The sequence below is a fragment of the Zonotrichia leucophrys genome, chromosome 13 (genome assembly GCF_028769735.1).
Source record: "Zonotrichia leucophrys gambelii isolate GWCS_2022_RI chromosome 13, RI_Zleu_2.0, whole genome shotgun sequence".
In the NCBI taxonomy this organism is placed as follows: Eukaryota; Metazoa; Chordata; class Aves; order Passeriformes; family Passerellidae; genus Zonotrichia; species Zonotrichia leucophrys.
In genome coordinates, this window is record NC_088183.1 from 17,835,711 (window position 1) to 17,852,950 (window position 17,240).

Below are 17,240 nucleotides of genomic sequence, written 5' to 3' on the forward strand. Positions count from 1 at the left end.
AAAATATAAACATCTGCAGTATCAGAGAGAGACAGATCTATAACATCATCTGTGTAACAATGATGAAGTGCTCTATGCAGAGTGTTCTATTTGCAGCAGTGATTCATGGTGCTGGGCAAAAAAACGCTGACACTCTGAGAAGATATTTTCCCGTAAAAGGTTGAAGTCCTTAAGCAGCAAAAAACACCAACGTCCATCATCTTTAAGCTCTATTGATTTCTGGTGAAGATTTAAAAGGCTGTTTACTTATTTCCCATCATTTCTGTCGGAGCTGTAACAATTCTCTTCCCACTGAATAAACCTCTCATGATCCTCTTGGTGATTAAGGTCAGACAAAATGTCAAACTCCTAATGCTAAGTGCTTTCACATTAAAAATTAATACCAAATCACCAAGTAAAATCCAAACAAGAAGTCAGACATGTAAATAGAACACAATAAGGGCAATACTGACCATTACAAAATAGAGCTGTAATGCATACATGAAAAAATACTTGGCAACAGGTAAGAGTGCACTCTTTCACTTTTGCATCTTTAACCCCCTTCCTTATCTCAAGAGTTATTGTACTATGTTTGAGACAATCCTTTTAAAAATCCTTTTTCCATTAAAGCTTGCAGTCACCTCCTCTATTTATCCCCAAATGCCATTTACTATATGACTGAAGTATTACAAGGATTGTTTTTATTCCATTCTGAACTTCATCCAGGAAGAGAGGATTATTTTACAGCTGCTGCTGAATATAAAGCCAGTATACAGGTAACAAAAAGACATCATAATGACTCTCTAAATCAAACTCAAACTTATTGCTAATCATCTATGCAACATTTTAAACCATTGAATATATACAGACGTGAACGGAGGAATGCAGAGCACAGGCCTGACAGAGGCTTCCCAGGGCTTTTATCCAGACTGCTGCTGCTCCAGGCAACCAGACCATGTTAATTCATTCATAAACTTATCAAGTACAATCCTAAAACTAACTACTTTCTTCGGCCTTTTAAACAGTTACTGACATCCTGAGCATGAAAGCATGAAACCATCAAGTGTAGAACCAAACCTGTAGGGTTTGGAAGCCTGCAAGTAACTATAGAATAAACCACAAAGATAGATTTCAAATAAAGTACCAAGACAGCCAAGTATAAACACCAATTTGGTGTAACCAAAGGAATGTATTCCAGCAGGTTACTTTTAAAGTTTTGGCCCACCTTGCCAATTGGCCTCCAAAAGATTGGTCTCCTATAGAATGCATGAACACAAATGAGAGATTCACAGGTGCTACAGTGAGGAAAGGATCCCTTTATAGTGCCTGGGCTCTGAATGGCCAGTTCAAGGCCAGCTTTGGTCAGAGCTGTGCCATGAGTACAGAAAGGTCAAAGTTACTGCACTGAGAGGTGCAGGAGGCATGGCAGGAACAAGGATGGTGATTCTGTGATAGGCTTTAATATCAAGCCAGAAATATTAACAAAATGCAGTCAGTTTCCACCACAGATTATAAAAAAACCACAAAATGCAGTAAAACCAAAGTTGTTACTCTTCTAATTAATAGCTATCTGGTTAGTTTTCAAATCAAAATTACTACAAAGAAATTAGGAGCTGCTTGCTATATGCAAACGTTGTTTCTTTGGGACTTTTTTGAGTTTTATCTTGCTCCCACAAGACTTTGATGGGAGTCCTGAGAAGGGTCAAGGTAGGACCTTGACTAAAATACAAGTTGTTTTGTTTGTCAAGCAGATAGGATATCAAGGACAAACTGTTAGCCAAGCCCACAACACAGAGCTGTAACAGAGAAAGCAGAGGATGCAGAGAATCCTTCTGCATTTGTTCCACTGAAATATTGATTGAAAAATCTACTGTCCCCATAACATACTCCTTGGGAAGCACAATGAGCAACACACAGCTCCTCCTAGGTGTGTGTTGAAACCCTGCAGCTGAAACGATGAGAATAAAAATATTAAATAATCATCCCTACTTTTGCTATACATTGTAGTGGAACGGTAATGCAACACCAACATGAGATTTGGTACGTGGTTATCTAACAAAGCACAGTGTGCTTGGACACCAACAGAGATTACAAAGACTCATCAGGAATCACACCACAGGAACGTGTCAGTCAGTGAAGTGAAACATGCCAGTTCAGAATAACACAACCTCAGTGAAGCACATTACACACATCTCTGCAGTGTTACAACTTCAAAACTTGATCTGAAAGTTGTGCTGTGCTTTAAGATTAAACATTATAAATGTTTAATATAATTTCAACATATATTATTTTTATGCTTTATCTTAAGAATTTCAAATATTTCAAGATCACTTCCTATGTTAATTTATATACTGTTTAATATTTCTTAAATACTCCAATTCAGATACCAACATGTAAATGCTTTAGGATAAACCTTGCCTTTTTGATCCAACTAAAATTTTTTCTGTGCCCTATACTTGGTTTTTTTCTACATTAAAAATCACTAGCTACCTTGAATCATACAGGTTTGCAAAAAGTCAAAGAATACTTATTTCTTGCCTGTAAGGTAAGAATTTGTAAACAAAGGTTTTGGTTTTTTTGTTTATTTGAGAATGAGTAAAACTGCCTAATGAAATAATGACTTGTAACGGAATACATTATAGTTTACCAAAGAAAATAAATCATTGCTAAGAATCTTCAAAATAACACATTTAGTTGAAACTGCCACTAAATCTTGCTACACCTTTCTCTGTGATGTGCTTGCCACAATCAACCAGGAGGGTGGTTGTGATCCCTACCTCAGCATCACTGGATTTTACCTGTAAATCCATGAGAGTTTAATAACGGCGTTCACCATGCCCTCCTGCACCCCAGGCAGGAACACCTGTCTGCACAGAGCTGCCCCCGTGCTCTCAGCGTTTTCAGCACAATCTGACAGCTGGATTTGGTATGGGGGCCACACTGCCTCTGCTGCACTGCTGAGTCACAGCAGCAGCCACCTCACGGTAGCTGAGAGACTCTCAGGGCCTTTAATGAGATTTAACTGATAAAGTTTGATATGTAAATAGTGTCCAGGGACTTGCTCAACTTTACTGTTTATTTTCATCAACCTACTATATCGCAAAGATTACTGTATGTTCTTGCTGTCTTGCTCCCCAAATGCTGGTGAGACTCCCAGAAAGCCATTCCAGGGAGGAGAGCAGGACACCATGAGCCTCCCAAAGCCAGGGAGGAGAGCAGGACAGCCATGAGCCTCCCAAAGCCATTCCAGGGAGGAGAGCAGGACACCATGAGCCCCCCAGAGCCATTCCAGGGAGGAGAGCAGGACACCATGAGCCTCCCAGAGCCAGGGAGGAGAGCAGGACACCCGTGCAGCCCCGGGGCTCTGCCATCTCCCCCGAGGGCAGATAACGAAACCTAGGCCTCAGAGAGAGCTCCTCTCAGAGAGAATTGCTGAGAGCGCGTTACTGAGCGCACCAGAGGTTCTGCTCGCCGCTGTTCCTGCCCCAGAGGTGTTCCCGGTGTGCCAGGCTGCAGCAGGCTCCTGCCACTGCCACAGTTCATGCTCAGAAGGCTCCATGTCCCCAAGTCTGAGCACACCCACATTCAGTGACTGTACAGACAAAACTAAAGGATGCTCCTTATTTCCTCCCTGCATTTTCAGTTATCTGTAGTTTCCTACACTAAGGAAAACTAAAGTAACAAATTGTCAAAATGAAAACTTCATTTGCGAGAAGAAACAATAATCCAGATTAATTTCTGGGTTTATAAACCCAAGATTAATCATGAATGAATATAATTAAGAACAAACAAATTACTCTTCATTAATGTCTTGCTTTCCACACTTAGCTTCAAACAACAGCCCTCTCATGTACATTTTATATTAAAATCTTGTAAATCTTCTACAGATGTTTTGAAAATTCTTTATTTCAAAGAATAGAAAAAATTATTTACCTTAAATTCACTGGAAGACTTTAAGAGCAACTCTTCATAGTCTGAACATGAAGTCTCACCTACTAACACAATTAAGTATGTGCTTGACCTCTGAAAGGGTGAAATGCAATTGTACTTGTGGTTTGTGTTATCCATGGACAACCAACCAGTCTGGAATCCCACAATGTTACTCAATGATTTATGTTTAGTTTGACTCCATCTCTGAGGAAAAGAAAGATTTTTTTCCTTCATATATTTTCTTCAAATATTCCAGTCTCGAACCATATGAACTTTTCTGAAACTGTAGTTTTGATAAAAAGATATTCTTCCTCGCATATAAAAATCTTTCTATGGCAAAAATTTCTTTATCATTTGAATATTTCTATAATAGAAATGTATTTTTAAGAGAAGAGTGCATTATGAGCATTACAAAACTGTTAAAACTGTTTAAGTTGTATATTCTAATTAGTTTGGCAGAGCTAATACAAATTATGTTTACAGACTAACAATAATAAAATTGAAGTACTAGTTAAATATGTAAAATAATTAAAGGAATCATTTTTAGCCTGGCATAATTAGCTAATCCACTTTACATGCACTTATTAAAATGAATTTACATGTTATATTCCATAGGTAGTTACACAATAGTGTTTATACAGGAAAAATATAATGAACCAAACTCTTTGTATCCAGCTCTCCACAATTAAAACGAAGACTCCCCAAGTAATATCAATCTAGGAGAGACTAATTAAGTTTGGTTTGATAACCATTCATTTCTTCTATTGCCTCTGAGCAAATTGTTTATTAGAGAAAGTTATTTTACACAAATCAAATCAAACTGGGTAAACCATTATATTTGAGAGAAACCTTAGCCATCAGTCAATTAATCCATCATTTTCTCCAGACACTTTTGTTTAACAAGCAGATCATATTATCAACAATTTAGATATCCTTTGATTCAATTATGACAGAAAATTTATTGACAGCTTCTCTAATACTTTTGTTATGAATAAATATTAAATGTTCTCCACTTTGATGAGCAAACCAAATGCATGTTAAATCTAATAGTCAAAACCTGAGTGATACTTCCAAATGAAATGTTTTTAAAAATATTTTAAACCAAAATAATTTATATTATTATGAAGAGTGATCAACATACCTCACAATTTCTGAGAAATTAGCAAATTATCTGATTTCTACTGATAAAATGAAAACACATCTATATAAGTCTTACCAAATATGAATGAAGAGATTTAACACAAATAAAAGTGAGTGGGTTCATGCAGCACTCTAAAATATTTATGTAAAAATGGCAAATTATTATGTAAAATGGCATCATTATGTAAAAATGGTATCAACATATCATAGACACTTTCTGCAACGACATGCAAGATCTGCCGAAAAGCTAATATAAATATATTCTTCAAACTTAACAGCTGAACATATTTACTGTGGTAATCATGTCTATTAAAACCCAACTGGTGAGATGTTTGGAATTACAGCTGTCTGAAACTCAAGAAGAAAACATTGCCTAACAATGATTACCCCAGAGCACTCAGACTCCCTGACAGACACTCTTTGAAGGAATCAGAGCTGACTCATTGAGCACTGAAGAAACCAATTCCTGATGAAAGGACAGAGGGGAAGCTCTCCCCAAACCAACGTCCATTACGGAGATAATGGAACCACACCATCTTCTACCGGTGCATAACAGCATCACTGCCACTTCAAAGGGTTTTTCCTTCAGCCAGGGAGTTCCTGTGGAATGAGGGAGGAGCAGGAGGTTCCCAGCTGCAGCAGGAGCCCACGGGACAGGTGCTCCCTGCAAACTCACACAGAAGCGAAAACTCGGTGAGTTTTCCAGCTCTGACCCATTCCACTCGTGAGAAGCAGTATTTTGTGTCTAGATTGCATATCAGCAATATGTGTTGACCATTTCTCAACCTGGGATGCTCTTATTGTATATATCTCAGTTAAAAACATTATAATAGATATGTATTGTCAAACATCTATAAAATACAACCCAACAATCATTTGGACTGGTGCATAATGATGTGTTGTGGTTTACAGACATTGCCTCTACTTTCAGAACTGAAATGAAATGTGAATTCATGCCAAATGGAAGCCAAAGAAAGGTCAAATGTACTTTATTAATAAGCATGTGTTTCCAAAACCCCTGGCAAAAGTGAATGCACATCAAGTTGCTTATTGCCTCTCAGTAATTGAGTACTCTACCCCGATGGTTTCTCTAGTCCCCATTAAGAACTCCAGAAGCTTTCATGCAAAAAAATATGGAATATCATTACTATTAAAACTGAAATTGTCAGGTAAATAGTAGTACATCAACTTACAGAATTTTTTAAACAACTTACAGAAGTCTTAACACTGTCTGTTACCTTTTTCAGCAATCTCTGCCTGTAGGTAGCCAAGCACTAAGGTGTCTGCTCTCCCAACACCTCAGCACCCAAAGGTTTGCAACCCTTGCTCATGCAAAAATTCAGCTAAACATAACTGGCAGAAACAACATATTCCTACCTTACTAAAATATGGAGCTTAGCACATTTTGCTGTAATATTCTAGAAACTCTAGTAGAGAAGAATCAAGTACTGATGAAAGATGGCACATACAGCACAAATTCAGAAGGGTGTGAAGGTTTGCATCCTTTGAGGCAAGTAAAAAGGATGAAGGATATTGAAACCTCTTTGTCACCATAACAGACTGTTATGTCTTTTTCTCTTTCAGAAGCCATCTCTAAACCTCACAAGAGTATGAAGAGATGCTTCACTCTTTACACGTCTCATGGTCAGAAGTCCTAAGTTCAATTTTCTAAAATACTTTTTTTTCTGTGGCTGGAGAAAGTTACACGTTGAATATATCCTGTGCATACTGGTGTTGTACTGTAAAGTCCCTGGCTCTCTCACAAGAGATTGCGAAATTCCCCAAGTTGAAATCCAGTGTGTCCTCTCATCTTTTATAACGAAGTTATCATAAATCCTTTCACTGTAGCTCCCAAAATTCCTAATGGATACTTTGCCTCTGTGTGTTTGGAGAACTTATATGACATTTAAGAGCTGATGTCTGTTGATGCAGTTCCCTGCCTCTGTCCCGCACAAAACCAACGTGTGCAGAGCTCTGGCTGTGCTCTCCCCCATCCCAGCACCTCGACAAGCACCCCACTCCCCCAGAGCTGCACATCCACTCTGGAGCTGAAAGGTGCAGCGCAGTTCCTGTGTTTTAAATGCTTAGATATAAAACAAGGCCTACGTGGAATGCAAAAAGTGCATGATTCATGAAATAAGGAAACACTAACTCGATCATAACAAATATATTTGACCTTTAAAGCAGTAACAACAAACATTAAAAACACTCAAGCTTTCCTTTGCTGCCAAGTTTATTTTCCTCATAAGTTGTGCCCCATTATGCTACAATAATCCTTCATTACTCCAGCCCAATAATGCACAGTCTATCGTCTACCTATAGTTGTCTGGTGTCTATTTAGTTTTATAGCAAGCAAGCAATTTGAGAATATGGTAATAAAGCCTCAATCACAGTAATGATGTATGATGGGCTGTAATTTCTGTGTGCTAATGGTTTACAAACAGTATCCCAATGATGACGGGAATCTCATTGATTCATTATATGAGTGCAATAATACCAAAATAACTTACTATAGATCACTGTTTGCTCATGCACATACTGATAACAACCTCTATATATTTCTATATACAGATATATAGAAATAAAATTAGTATTAGTCTTTCCACATAAAAGTTCACACAGCACAAAACATTTTGTGTTGAGTTCCCTAAATCAATGTTTAAAGTTGAAATTACTGCATTCAACGGGTTCTTTGAAAAGCAACCCATTGATTTTAATCTGCTTGAAGCAATCAATTACTCCCTGTCCTCTTTATTCCAAACTGTAATGAAAACTAAACTGCGTTGTCTTGAAAACTAAATGTGAAGATGATCATAAACAGAATTTAAACTCCATGGATTATTCATATCTACCCATTTAGATTTGCCATTTCCATTATGAGTACATTTGCCATGAGCATTTAATGGACATCTAAAAGGGAATTCATTAAAGCAGGAGCTGTTGGCAGCACTTATGGGCTTCAGACTGCTTTATGTTTGCCTTTAATAGCTCACTATTATAAAAGTGATATATTGTGTTCATCCCATTAGTAGTTTGCAGAGAGGTCTCTAAGACATAACAAATCCTTTTGAGTATTGTCAGAATCAAAACTAAATCACAGGGTATTTTTTTTCAAGCGGCATATTATGACCCCAACAAGGTACCATTTTAGGTCATCTAAATTTTGATGATCTTAGCCAAGTAAGAATTTAATGGCCCTACAGACAGTTTGTTCTTTCTCTTAATGAAACATACGTGAATTATTAATGCTGTCTCAAATGCACATATTTTAAAAATTTGTCATAACTATTAAGGTCGAGCATGCTTAAAAATAAAACATGTATTTCTGAAAAATATCTTCTCCCTTGTTTTGGGCCAAAGGAGTGTCAAGGCAAGCAGGAAGCTCAATGCCACCAACATGTGTGTGGGAACTGCAGCGCAAGCAGCCTGCCCCCACCTGCTTCCCCGCTCCTGGAGGGAGCCTGGAGGGCTGAGCAGGAGGGATGTATCTGCACAAGCATTCGCTCATTGGCACAGCAGGAAAGCAAAAGGCACACCGAAACAAAGTTGAACTGCAAAAAGTAATCCAGGATTGGCGACAGAAACGCCTCCCCACATCACAGATCAGTCTCACTGCCAGGTTTATGCACCTCTAGAATTAACTTCATATCATTCACCATCTAAACGTTCATGGTGGCAGCCTGGAAGTGTTCCTGTGATAGATCTTTACCCAATAGCAAACAAAGAGCAAATGATTCAGTGCATGCTCAGCAGAAGCACTCCCAGCCCTGTGCATGGCACACAGCTCAGTCCTGCTCGTTCCCTGGTGCTCCCTCTGCCGACCCTGTGCCTCTCACAGCCCGTGCTTCCCACAGCTGCGACTGATGGATTTATTTCCAAAGGAAACAAATAAACGAGTTCACAGCATGTAAAATTAAAATTATTTTTTAAAAGATCACCACAATTACTAATAAATACTAATCATTAGATATACTTTGCGAAGTATGAATTTCCTTAAAATCCCAGCAGTTCAGGAGATCACCTGAGCTTCCAAGGCTACTGGCAGCTTTACAAAGCAGTCTTGGTAATGCACTAAATTCAGTGTCCTGACACTCTGAAAAAACTTCTGTATAAACTGAAGGCAGCTGCAAAGGCTGTGCAGTTAGAACCAGTCTCTAACACTGTGAAGACCTTCCAGCCTGTGCAGTTTGGTCTTGAAAAACTAAACTAATGTCAACAGCTTGAAAGTTTCTGAAGAACCAGGCTTCCTCAAAATATCTGTACCAGCCCTACTGTAGATTCCTAAAGGGAAGCTGCTCATCTCTCATGGCTCACCTCACCTGGATGGAAAGCTCCCAACAGCACTGACCTCTCACCTGGGCCTTTATGAGTGCTCCCAGAACTGCAGACGACAAGCCAAATATTCCCTGAGGAGAAGAATGTCCCAAGGTAGGTTGGTTTGCCACATGATCTCACAGAAAGATGCTAATTTCTCGTGCAACACAAATAAAAGGGAAACAATAGAGAGGCAATGGGTTCATTTTCCTTTTCCTGGAGAAGAAACACCATCTGGTACCCTCTAACACCATACCTGCATGCACTTTGGCTTTTCAACACCACCATCAATCACATAAGCAAAAGTAGCCTTTGTAGTTTTTAAAAGTATTTTCCCAGTTAAACTTGGCATTTGAAAACACTTTACAGCTGTTCCTAATGGTACTATAAAAGGGGATGAAAAGTACAAATGGTTCAAATATTTAGTAGAAAAGGAAAAAAAAAAAAATTACCAGAGTGCAAATGTTCCAATGAGCCATGAACTGCCACCCAAACAGAAACAGAAATGCTTGCTGGAAGCTCCGTCCGTGACTGAGCAAATGCAGTTTTTGCAGAGATTTCTGTACAGACCTCTCCTGGCACAGTTATTGTCACACAGGTGGAAAAGGAAGGAAGTAGGTGTGACATCTCACCTGCCTTAGAGGAGTCTTTTCTCTTTATTCACCAGGAAGCATTTTACAGTGATGTGGATGTTTTCTCCATGTGGCACTCCCAGAACCTGTGTACATAAGTCATGTGAGGCCAAGGGTAGTCAAAAAAAAAAAAAAATTTGATTGAGAAATCTGATGACTTTGTGCATCTAGAAGGTTTCCAGATCAAAGGAAACAGAGGAAATAGCTGAGGCCTCATTTCTATCTCAAACCTTAAAAGTTTTCTCATTCTATATATTGGACATGGCTGCTGCTCTGAAGAAAAGGCTCCTGAGGAGCTCAGCTCCACCATGATGCATTGCTGGTCAGGCAACACCACCTTCACAAAGACACAAAGGTTTCTGCACATGCAGCTCCATCAACACAGGCCAGCACTGCTCTTTTCACACAGTTACTTGTAAATAACTCTAAAAAGCATGAAAAAAACAATTAATAGACCATTATAGTAATACAAACTGTCCAATCTTATTTAATTAAAAAAACCAGGAGTAGTGATATGAGAGTAAAAGCTAAAAGGAAGAACAGCATGTCCTTTGCGATTCTGGATTAACCCAGTACTTACAACTATAATAACAAAAAGCCCCAAGTGATGGACAGTTCCCATGCTGTGTTTAACACTCACTTTTTTGTAAGGTCAAAACCAACTGACCTTGAGGTCACAAAGGGTGGAAGTCTGCACTTTATCTACTCCATTTCACCTTTGTTTCACATGTAAGAATAAAAATCATCAGTGCATGAAGCTGCCTGGGAAGATTGCTACTTGAGTAGCAATTATCTTCTCAGGGAAAAAAAAATAAATGAACCAAATGTAGTGCTGTGGAACAATTCCTGTTTAGCAATGCTGCCAGACAAATACATATTCCCCTTTATAAATCTAAACTGACAACATTGTTCTAAAGGAAAATCTAGAAGATCATCCAGAGGACTGGCTTTGTACTACACTAATTGCTGGTAACTAAATTCAATTAATGAATAATTCTGCAGGAGAGGTTAACAACTGATCAGGTAAAATCATACAACCCCCCTTTCAGCAGTGCTGGACAGTGCACACCACAAATCCAGGACCCAAACAGAACGGTGAATAACTCACCCAGTATCAACAAGAATTTTCTAACCTCCTGGGATCTTACTGGATTGTTCTTTGCATAATTTTTCTCTTTGAATTACACAAATACTCAATAAGCAATTTAATAATTAACTTGAATCATAAAAATTGCTGTAGTCTAATATTAAAAAATTATTCACTCTGCTCTGAACTCTGATGGTTAATTTACTTACTGCAAGGTCTGTTAAATTAATTCATTAAGCTACTTAAATAATGAAGATACAAGGCCAATGTACAGCAATGAAACCAATATATTTTAGATGAGTAAGTCAAGTTAGCCTGGGTTGCTGGGGTTGTTTTTTCCCCAAGATGCCCTATTTGCTACTTATTCCTTCTTGCTAGGTTGGTTTTGGGAAATGCAGCCCAAGAGAAAAGGTCCAGCAGTTCGAGGTTACTCAGGGAAGAGAATCTGCTTGAGGTGAAATATGTGGATTTTGAAACAAAGAGCATAATCAACATAAAAATCACTAACAATCTAATAAATACAAAGTCATATTTAGTGATGTGGGCAGCAAACAGTGTCTGCCCACAGCAAACAGTGTTTGTCAGAACAACCAAGTCTGGCCATCAAAAACAAAGCAGAGGCTGAAAAGCCACAAAACAGACACATGAAAGCTGAATCCAAAACAACTGTTATAAAGCAGAAAGAAGAATTCTATTAGGGACCTATTAGGTATATCTGTACCAGAAAAAAAAAAAAATCATTTAGCAATGCAAAAGTTCTTCTCTCCTAGAAAAATCTGAAACACACTTGCATTCAGAATAAGATGTAACATGCTGAAAGACTGATTCTCTTAACATTTACTGCCAAACAGCATTCCCTAACTATCCATTACTGAGACAGGTAACCAAATTAACCAAAGGGGTGGCTATCACTCACATGCCAAGGAAATACAACAGAATATTAATTCACACAAGCACTTAAAAGTCAATTACTACTATGCATATTTTGCATACAAAAACAAAATGTATCAAAAGGTTGCTTCATTACAGATGCAAACATCTCCATGTGTGGAATTACTGACAGGCAACTTAGACCAGTTTTGCAAATGAACTATCCACCTAATTTCACAGGCAGTTTCATGTTCTGTCAGCAGAAACACTAGATTTTTTCCTAAAGCAAATCAATGCACAAACTCAACCTCATTCCTCTTCAAAACACACTTGTGATATTATTAGGAAAGTCTTTTCCTTCTTGTCCTTTAAGCATGCAGCAAGTTTTTATGTTGTTAAATTGCTGTACTAAATTGTCTGAAATGTAACTCTGAGAAAAATTCATCCTGTTTGCAGCATTTTGTGACACACTGTACCACTACTTTATCAGCATTTTCTTGTCACCACAGCTTCTCTCTCCTCCTGCCACCAGCTCAGTTCATTCTGGGCACTTGTTATTAGGAAAACCGTATTCTCTCTCACATCACAAATTATACTCACATCCAAATAACTCAATTATTTATTTGCCAAACACTTAAATCATCAATGATTTCGAGTGGAAGTAGGATTAGATTTTAAATTGGCAAGTGATGGAATCAATCCTGCAATGTTTAAATATTAGTTTACAAATATTGCTTATAGCTTAATAGCATCATAGATGTAACTTCACACAGATATTGGCTCTAGACAGTAATTATACCCTCAGCCTAATGTTGCAGTTAATGGACATACACATTTCAGTGATAATTGCAATCCCTGAACATGATAATGTGCCTTTATTAGCAGCTACAAAATAAAGCTCAGCAACAGTCAAGTGAAGAACTGAACTGTGCTTATTATTTATTGCTCGTATTGCCTGATTCGTGTTATAAAATTCTAAAATAAAATAGTGTGGCATTTAAATCAGTGCTTTAATTGCAAACGTGAGTAATGGATATCTCTATAATGATTTATACAGGTTTGGTTGTCATGAGCAAGGAGTCCAAAGGTAATGAGTGAGAGAGACAAAGGTGTAAGTGACAGAACAGCAAATACACTGCAATTCAGGGGGAAAAAAAGAAAAGGAGGTTTTAAGGACTTAAGGACTTACAATGTCATCGTAGCAGAAGGAGGAAGGCAGGACTATATCATGCAAAATCAGAGAAAAGAGAAAGCAGAATAAAAACTCCCCAAGCAAAGGCAGAAAGGAATGTGCTGTACAGTGCATGAAGAAAAGCATCAACTCACACATAAACAACCACGTAAAAATTATGGAATTGAGGACATGTAAAGAGAAGAACACTTTACCACTCAGCCTAATGAGGAACTCGGTGTTTATGATTGCACAGAGTTTTCTCTATGTCCTGACAGTGTGTTTACAGTACAGAATTGCCAGGTAATGGAGAAATTCAATAAAGAAATTTCCAAAAGCAGTTAAAGGGCAGCCATTGTAATTTAAAGTTTGCCAAGGTTTTATTACTGAGAACTTATTCTGACTTCTGTACTAACACTTACCTTCTATTTAATTCAGTATGGGCTGTTAAGTGAATGTGGATTTTACATGGTGAGCACTACTCCGTGCTTCCCTGCCATCCTGTAGCTGGAAAAGCACAAACCTGCTGTGTCTGATGAACCACAGGGAGCTGTGCTGGGCTGTTCCTCCTGCTCACACCCTGGGGGAAAGCTCTCACGGGTGTGGAATTGTGCAACAGCTGCTGCAGCTTTCCACCAGCACCAGAGGATCCCAGACCCAGCAAAGCCAATCCCGACTTTCTTTTCCTACGTAAACTGCAGAGAGACTGGATGAGAGCAGTGTGGGAGCTACGAAACAGAGCAAAAATGAGATTTGGCCCAGTGAAGGAAAAAACACCAGTGAAAATATTTTTCTTCTGAAACAACCATTTTTTATTCTTCCTAGAAAATGCCACAGAAATAAGTTGTATGCAATTCTCACTGTAATATTTCCTTAACAAACTCTAAATGTTAAACTTAAATGAGAGGCATTTCATGCAATCTGAAATATATTCAGTTCAATTAAAAATAATTGATGCATAGTGAAATAATTCTTCCCAAAGCTGCTGTAAGATCTTCAAAAAATAGAGCTACTTAATAATTTTCATCTCCTACAGGCTAGAGAGAAGCATTATTGCATATTAAAATTGGAGTGTGGTTTTCCCAGAGGTAAAAGAAAGTTATTAAAACAACCTATTTATTGTTGATATAACTATCCATTTGTGCTACACAAAAAGTAACAATTTCAGTACATTAAAAGAAAAGCTAATTAAGGCATAATTAGTATTTTCTATGTTTTGCTAATTAAGGGTTAGTTGGCTATTTCTTATCAAATTTCTATTTGAGATAACCCAAACCATGTCTTTAATGAGCAGCTAACACTATTGAATCCCTGATGGCTGAGGAGTTTAGTGACCACTACTACATTACTTTCATTTATCACTGCCTCTTTACGTATAAATTAAAGTAGCCCTGTAGCTATGTTGATCTACTTTATATCAATTTCTTCATCCATATCAGCTGAATATGTATGGCATTAACCTCATTTACTAGTTTGGAAAAGCTGAATTAAAATGAGATCTAATTTCTAGTGCACAGAACAATTTCAAAACTGCCTGCTAATTCCCAGCACCTGTCAGTGTTGGATCTTCACCTCGTGGTAATGAAATAAAACAGTGTATGTATTTTACAGCCAGGAAAGGATAATCATTCATAAGGGTTAAGATATCATTAATCATGGAGATGCCAGGGCCCAGAGCTTTGCTCAGCCATTCACAGCTCAGCTCCTCCACTCGCAAGGATCCCAGTGAAGGCAGTGGCACTGCTGCCGATCTCTGCTCTCGCACTGCACAGGGGTCGCATGCTGCACAACAAGTGTATTTCTCTTTTTTGCTAGGTCATGCTTTGTGTCTGCAGGCAATGTAATCAGAGATATACACATACTGAAGAAATCTCAAAATAACAAGAGAAGGCCCCTTCCAGGTGAGAGGACAAGCCTGTGTTCAGTGCTTAGGGGACACCTGGCTATACGCGTCTGGCTTTCAGCTGCTGCAAACACAACCCAGCAAGAAAGCTTTTTTTTTTTTTTCCCTCCCCCCTAAACGCACTGTAGTCTAAATTCTAAACCCTTGAGATACGTTTTATGATAGTGCAGATCTGCCAAGTGTAAAAGCCCAGGTTCCGAGCCTGTGGGACCGACAGGCGGTGACTTTATCTCTGCACGGGTACAAGAGGCTGCTCCCCAGAAACCCTGCAGGATTTTCACTTCGCTCTCCCACCTTGGGTCCCCATCACTGCTATTTAAAGATGGGGCAAAATAAAAACACAGCTTGCTGGAACACCCCGTTGCCAGGGATCTTCACTTCCAGAGGGCTCCCTCAAGCTGCAGTACCCGGCACGGATTAACCACGCCAGGATTGTCTGAGCTCGTTCAGGGCTACCGAGCAGGGAACCGGCAATCGCTCACCGTAAAGAGCTCGCCTAAGTGCACGTTAATAACAAAATGAACGGACCAAACAAGCACCGCCCGGCACACGCAGCTACCTGAGGAGAGCACGGCGACATTTCCCGGCGGCCGCGCTCGTCCCGCCCAACTCCGGTGCAACAGCGCCGCGCACCGGGCTGGGCCCGCGCCGGGCACCGGAACAGCGGCGGCACCGGAACCGGGCACCGGCACCGGGCACCGGAACCGGGCACCGGCACCGGGCACCGGAACCGGGCAACGGAACAGCGGCGGCACCGAGCCCGCCCCGCCTGCACCGGGCACACAGCCACCTCCTATGTGCCCCTTCCTCCAGCACTGTCCCCTAAATGATTCTGGTTTCAATCACAAAATGTTAAACGAGCACAAGCATTCCCCCAGAAAAGTACAATGCAATTGAACTAACGATAAAAAGAACTTCCTGCCTCTATGCCTATAATGTCCAAGAACTAGAACTATTTTTCACTTCCAGAATAACTCCCATGCAATCTCATGAGAAAAATCTTCAACCAAAGCAATCTCTTTTTTACAATCACTGTGACAGTGTATATGTGGAAAAGGAACTGTTACAAAAGTCAGAACTCCCGAGTATGAATGCACCTTAAACTTGTTTCAAGTCCATGATTCTCAGTGAACTGAAGAAATTTCAGTAACTACTACCTTCGTTCAGTGGCATTTCCTTTGATACATTAATTGGCAAGACTTACCAGTTACATTGACAACGGCAATATCTTATGGCCCTTTAGGGGCAGGCACAGCCAACCCCTGCCCATCCTGCAGGCTGCTGATCCAGCCTGTCCCAGGAGAACCGGGAATGGCTGCACACTGAACTGCTCCAGACAAGGCTACAAACCCCTCCTTTGGCTTTTCCGCCCTCTGAGGGCAAGTGTCTGCTTAGCAGCTCTGCTTTTCCAGACAACTTTCTTCCTCCTACCCTGCCAGCATCCAAACCAGCAATACACCACAAAACAGTGACACTATGAAAACTAAGTCATGCCAGCATTAAAACAAAATATGTACTGACAGACAATTGATAGACCAGTATTAACAGTCCTGCATAGTTATCAGAGAGTCCAGTCCAGTATTCAGCAGAAATTTATTATGTATATACTCATTCAAAAGTCTGTCTGTTCCACAGCCAGTTAATCTTGATGCATCATTTTTGTACTGGGATGGTTATGGCACTAAAAGTGTATTACAGCATCATTGAAGAAATCTCTGAGGTTTTGCTCTCCTTCCTCAGACAGTAAGCCCCAGTGGGCTGGTTAATAAGAAGGCATTCATTTACCTAGCCACTTCTCTTTTCCTATAATGAGTTTGCTTTTATTACATGCACATGCTTAAGAATATGAGTTAATTATTGAACAAAATTTATATATTTATATAGGAGACTTGTTCTACACTTACATCAGACTCTTCACCGTTGTCTAATCATTTTCTGTTTGTCAGTATGAAAGCATATGAGCAAAAAAAATCATTACAACATAACTGAAGCATGAAAATTTTCCATTATCCATTCTGTAAATAGAACAATCCAAGCAGTCCTGAACATTTATATAAATCTGTATTAACTTAGTCATTTGATGTATGTCTGACTTTCCTGGTTCCAAGTTTCTTGCCAGTTTGCAGAGAGCTGCCAGCAGGACCCGAATGTGAGGATTTGCAGCGCGGGGGCAGCGTGCCATCTGCTGCTCTCTGAGCTGCTACAGCAGCGCCC

At 39.4% G+C, this 17,240-nt stretch overlaps 1 long non-coding RNA gene across 3 annotated transcripts in view; it reads right to left on the reverse strand.

Moving 5' to 3' along the window:
• The window catches only part of LOC135453644 (uncharacterized), a 110,961-nt gene that overhangs the window by 84,615 nt on the left and 9,106 nt on the right, over window positions 1-17,240 (reverse strand). The window contains exon 1 of one of the 3 annotated variants that reach the window (XR_010441912.1): window positions 15,586-15,632. The exons of the other annotated variants lie outside the window; for them this stretch is intronic. This is a non-coding gene — a long non-coding RNA (uncharacterized LOC135453644). Of the gene's footprint in view, window positions 1-15,585; window positions 15,633-17,240 lie in introns of those variants that run through there. 3 annotated transcript variants of the gene reach the window in all.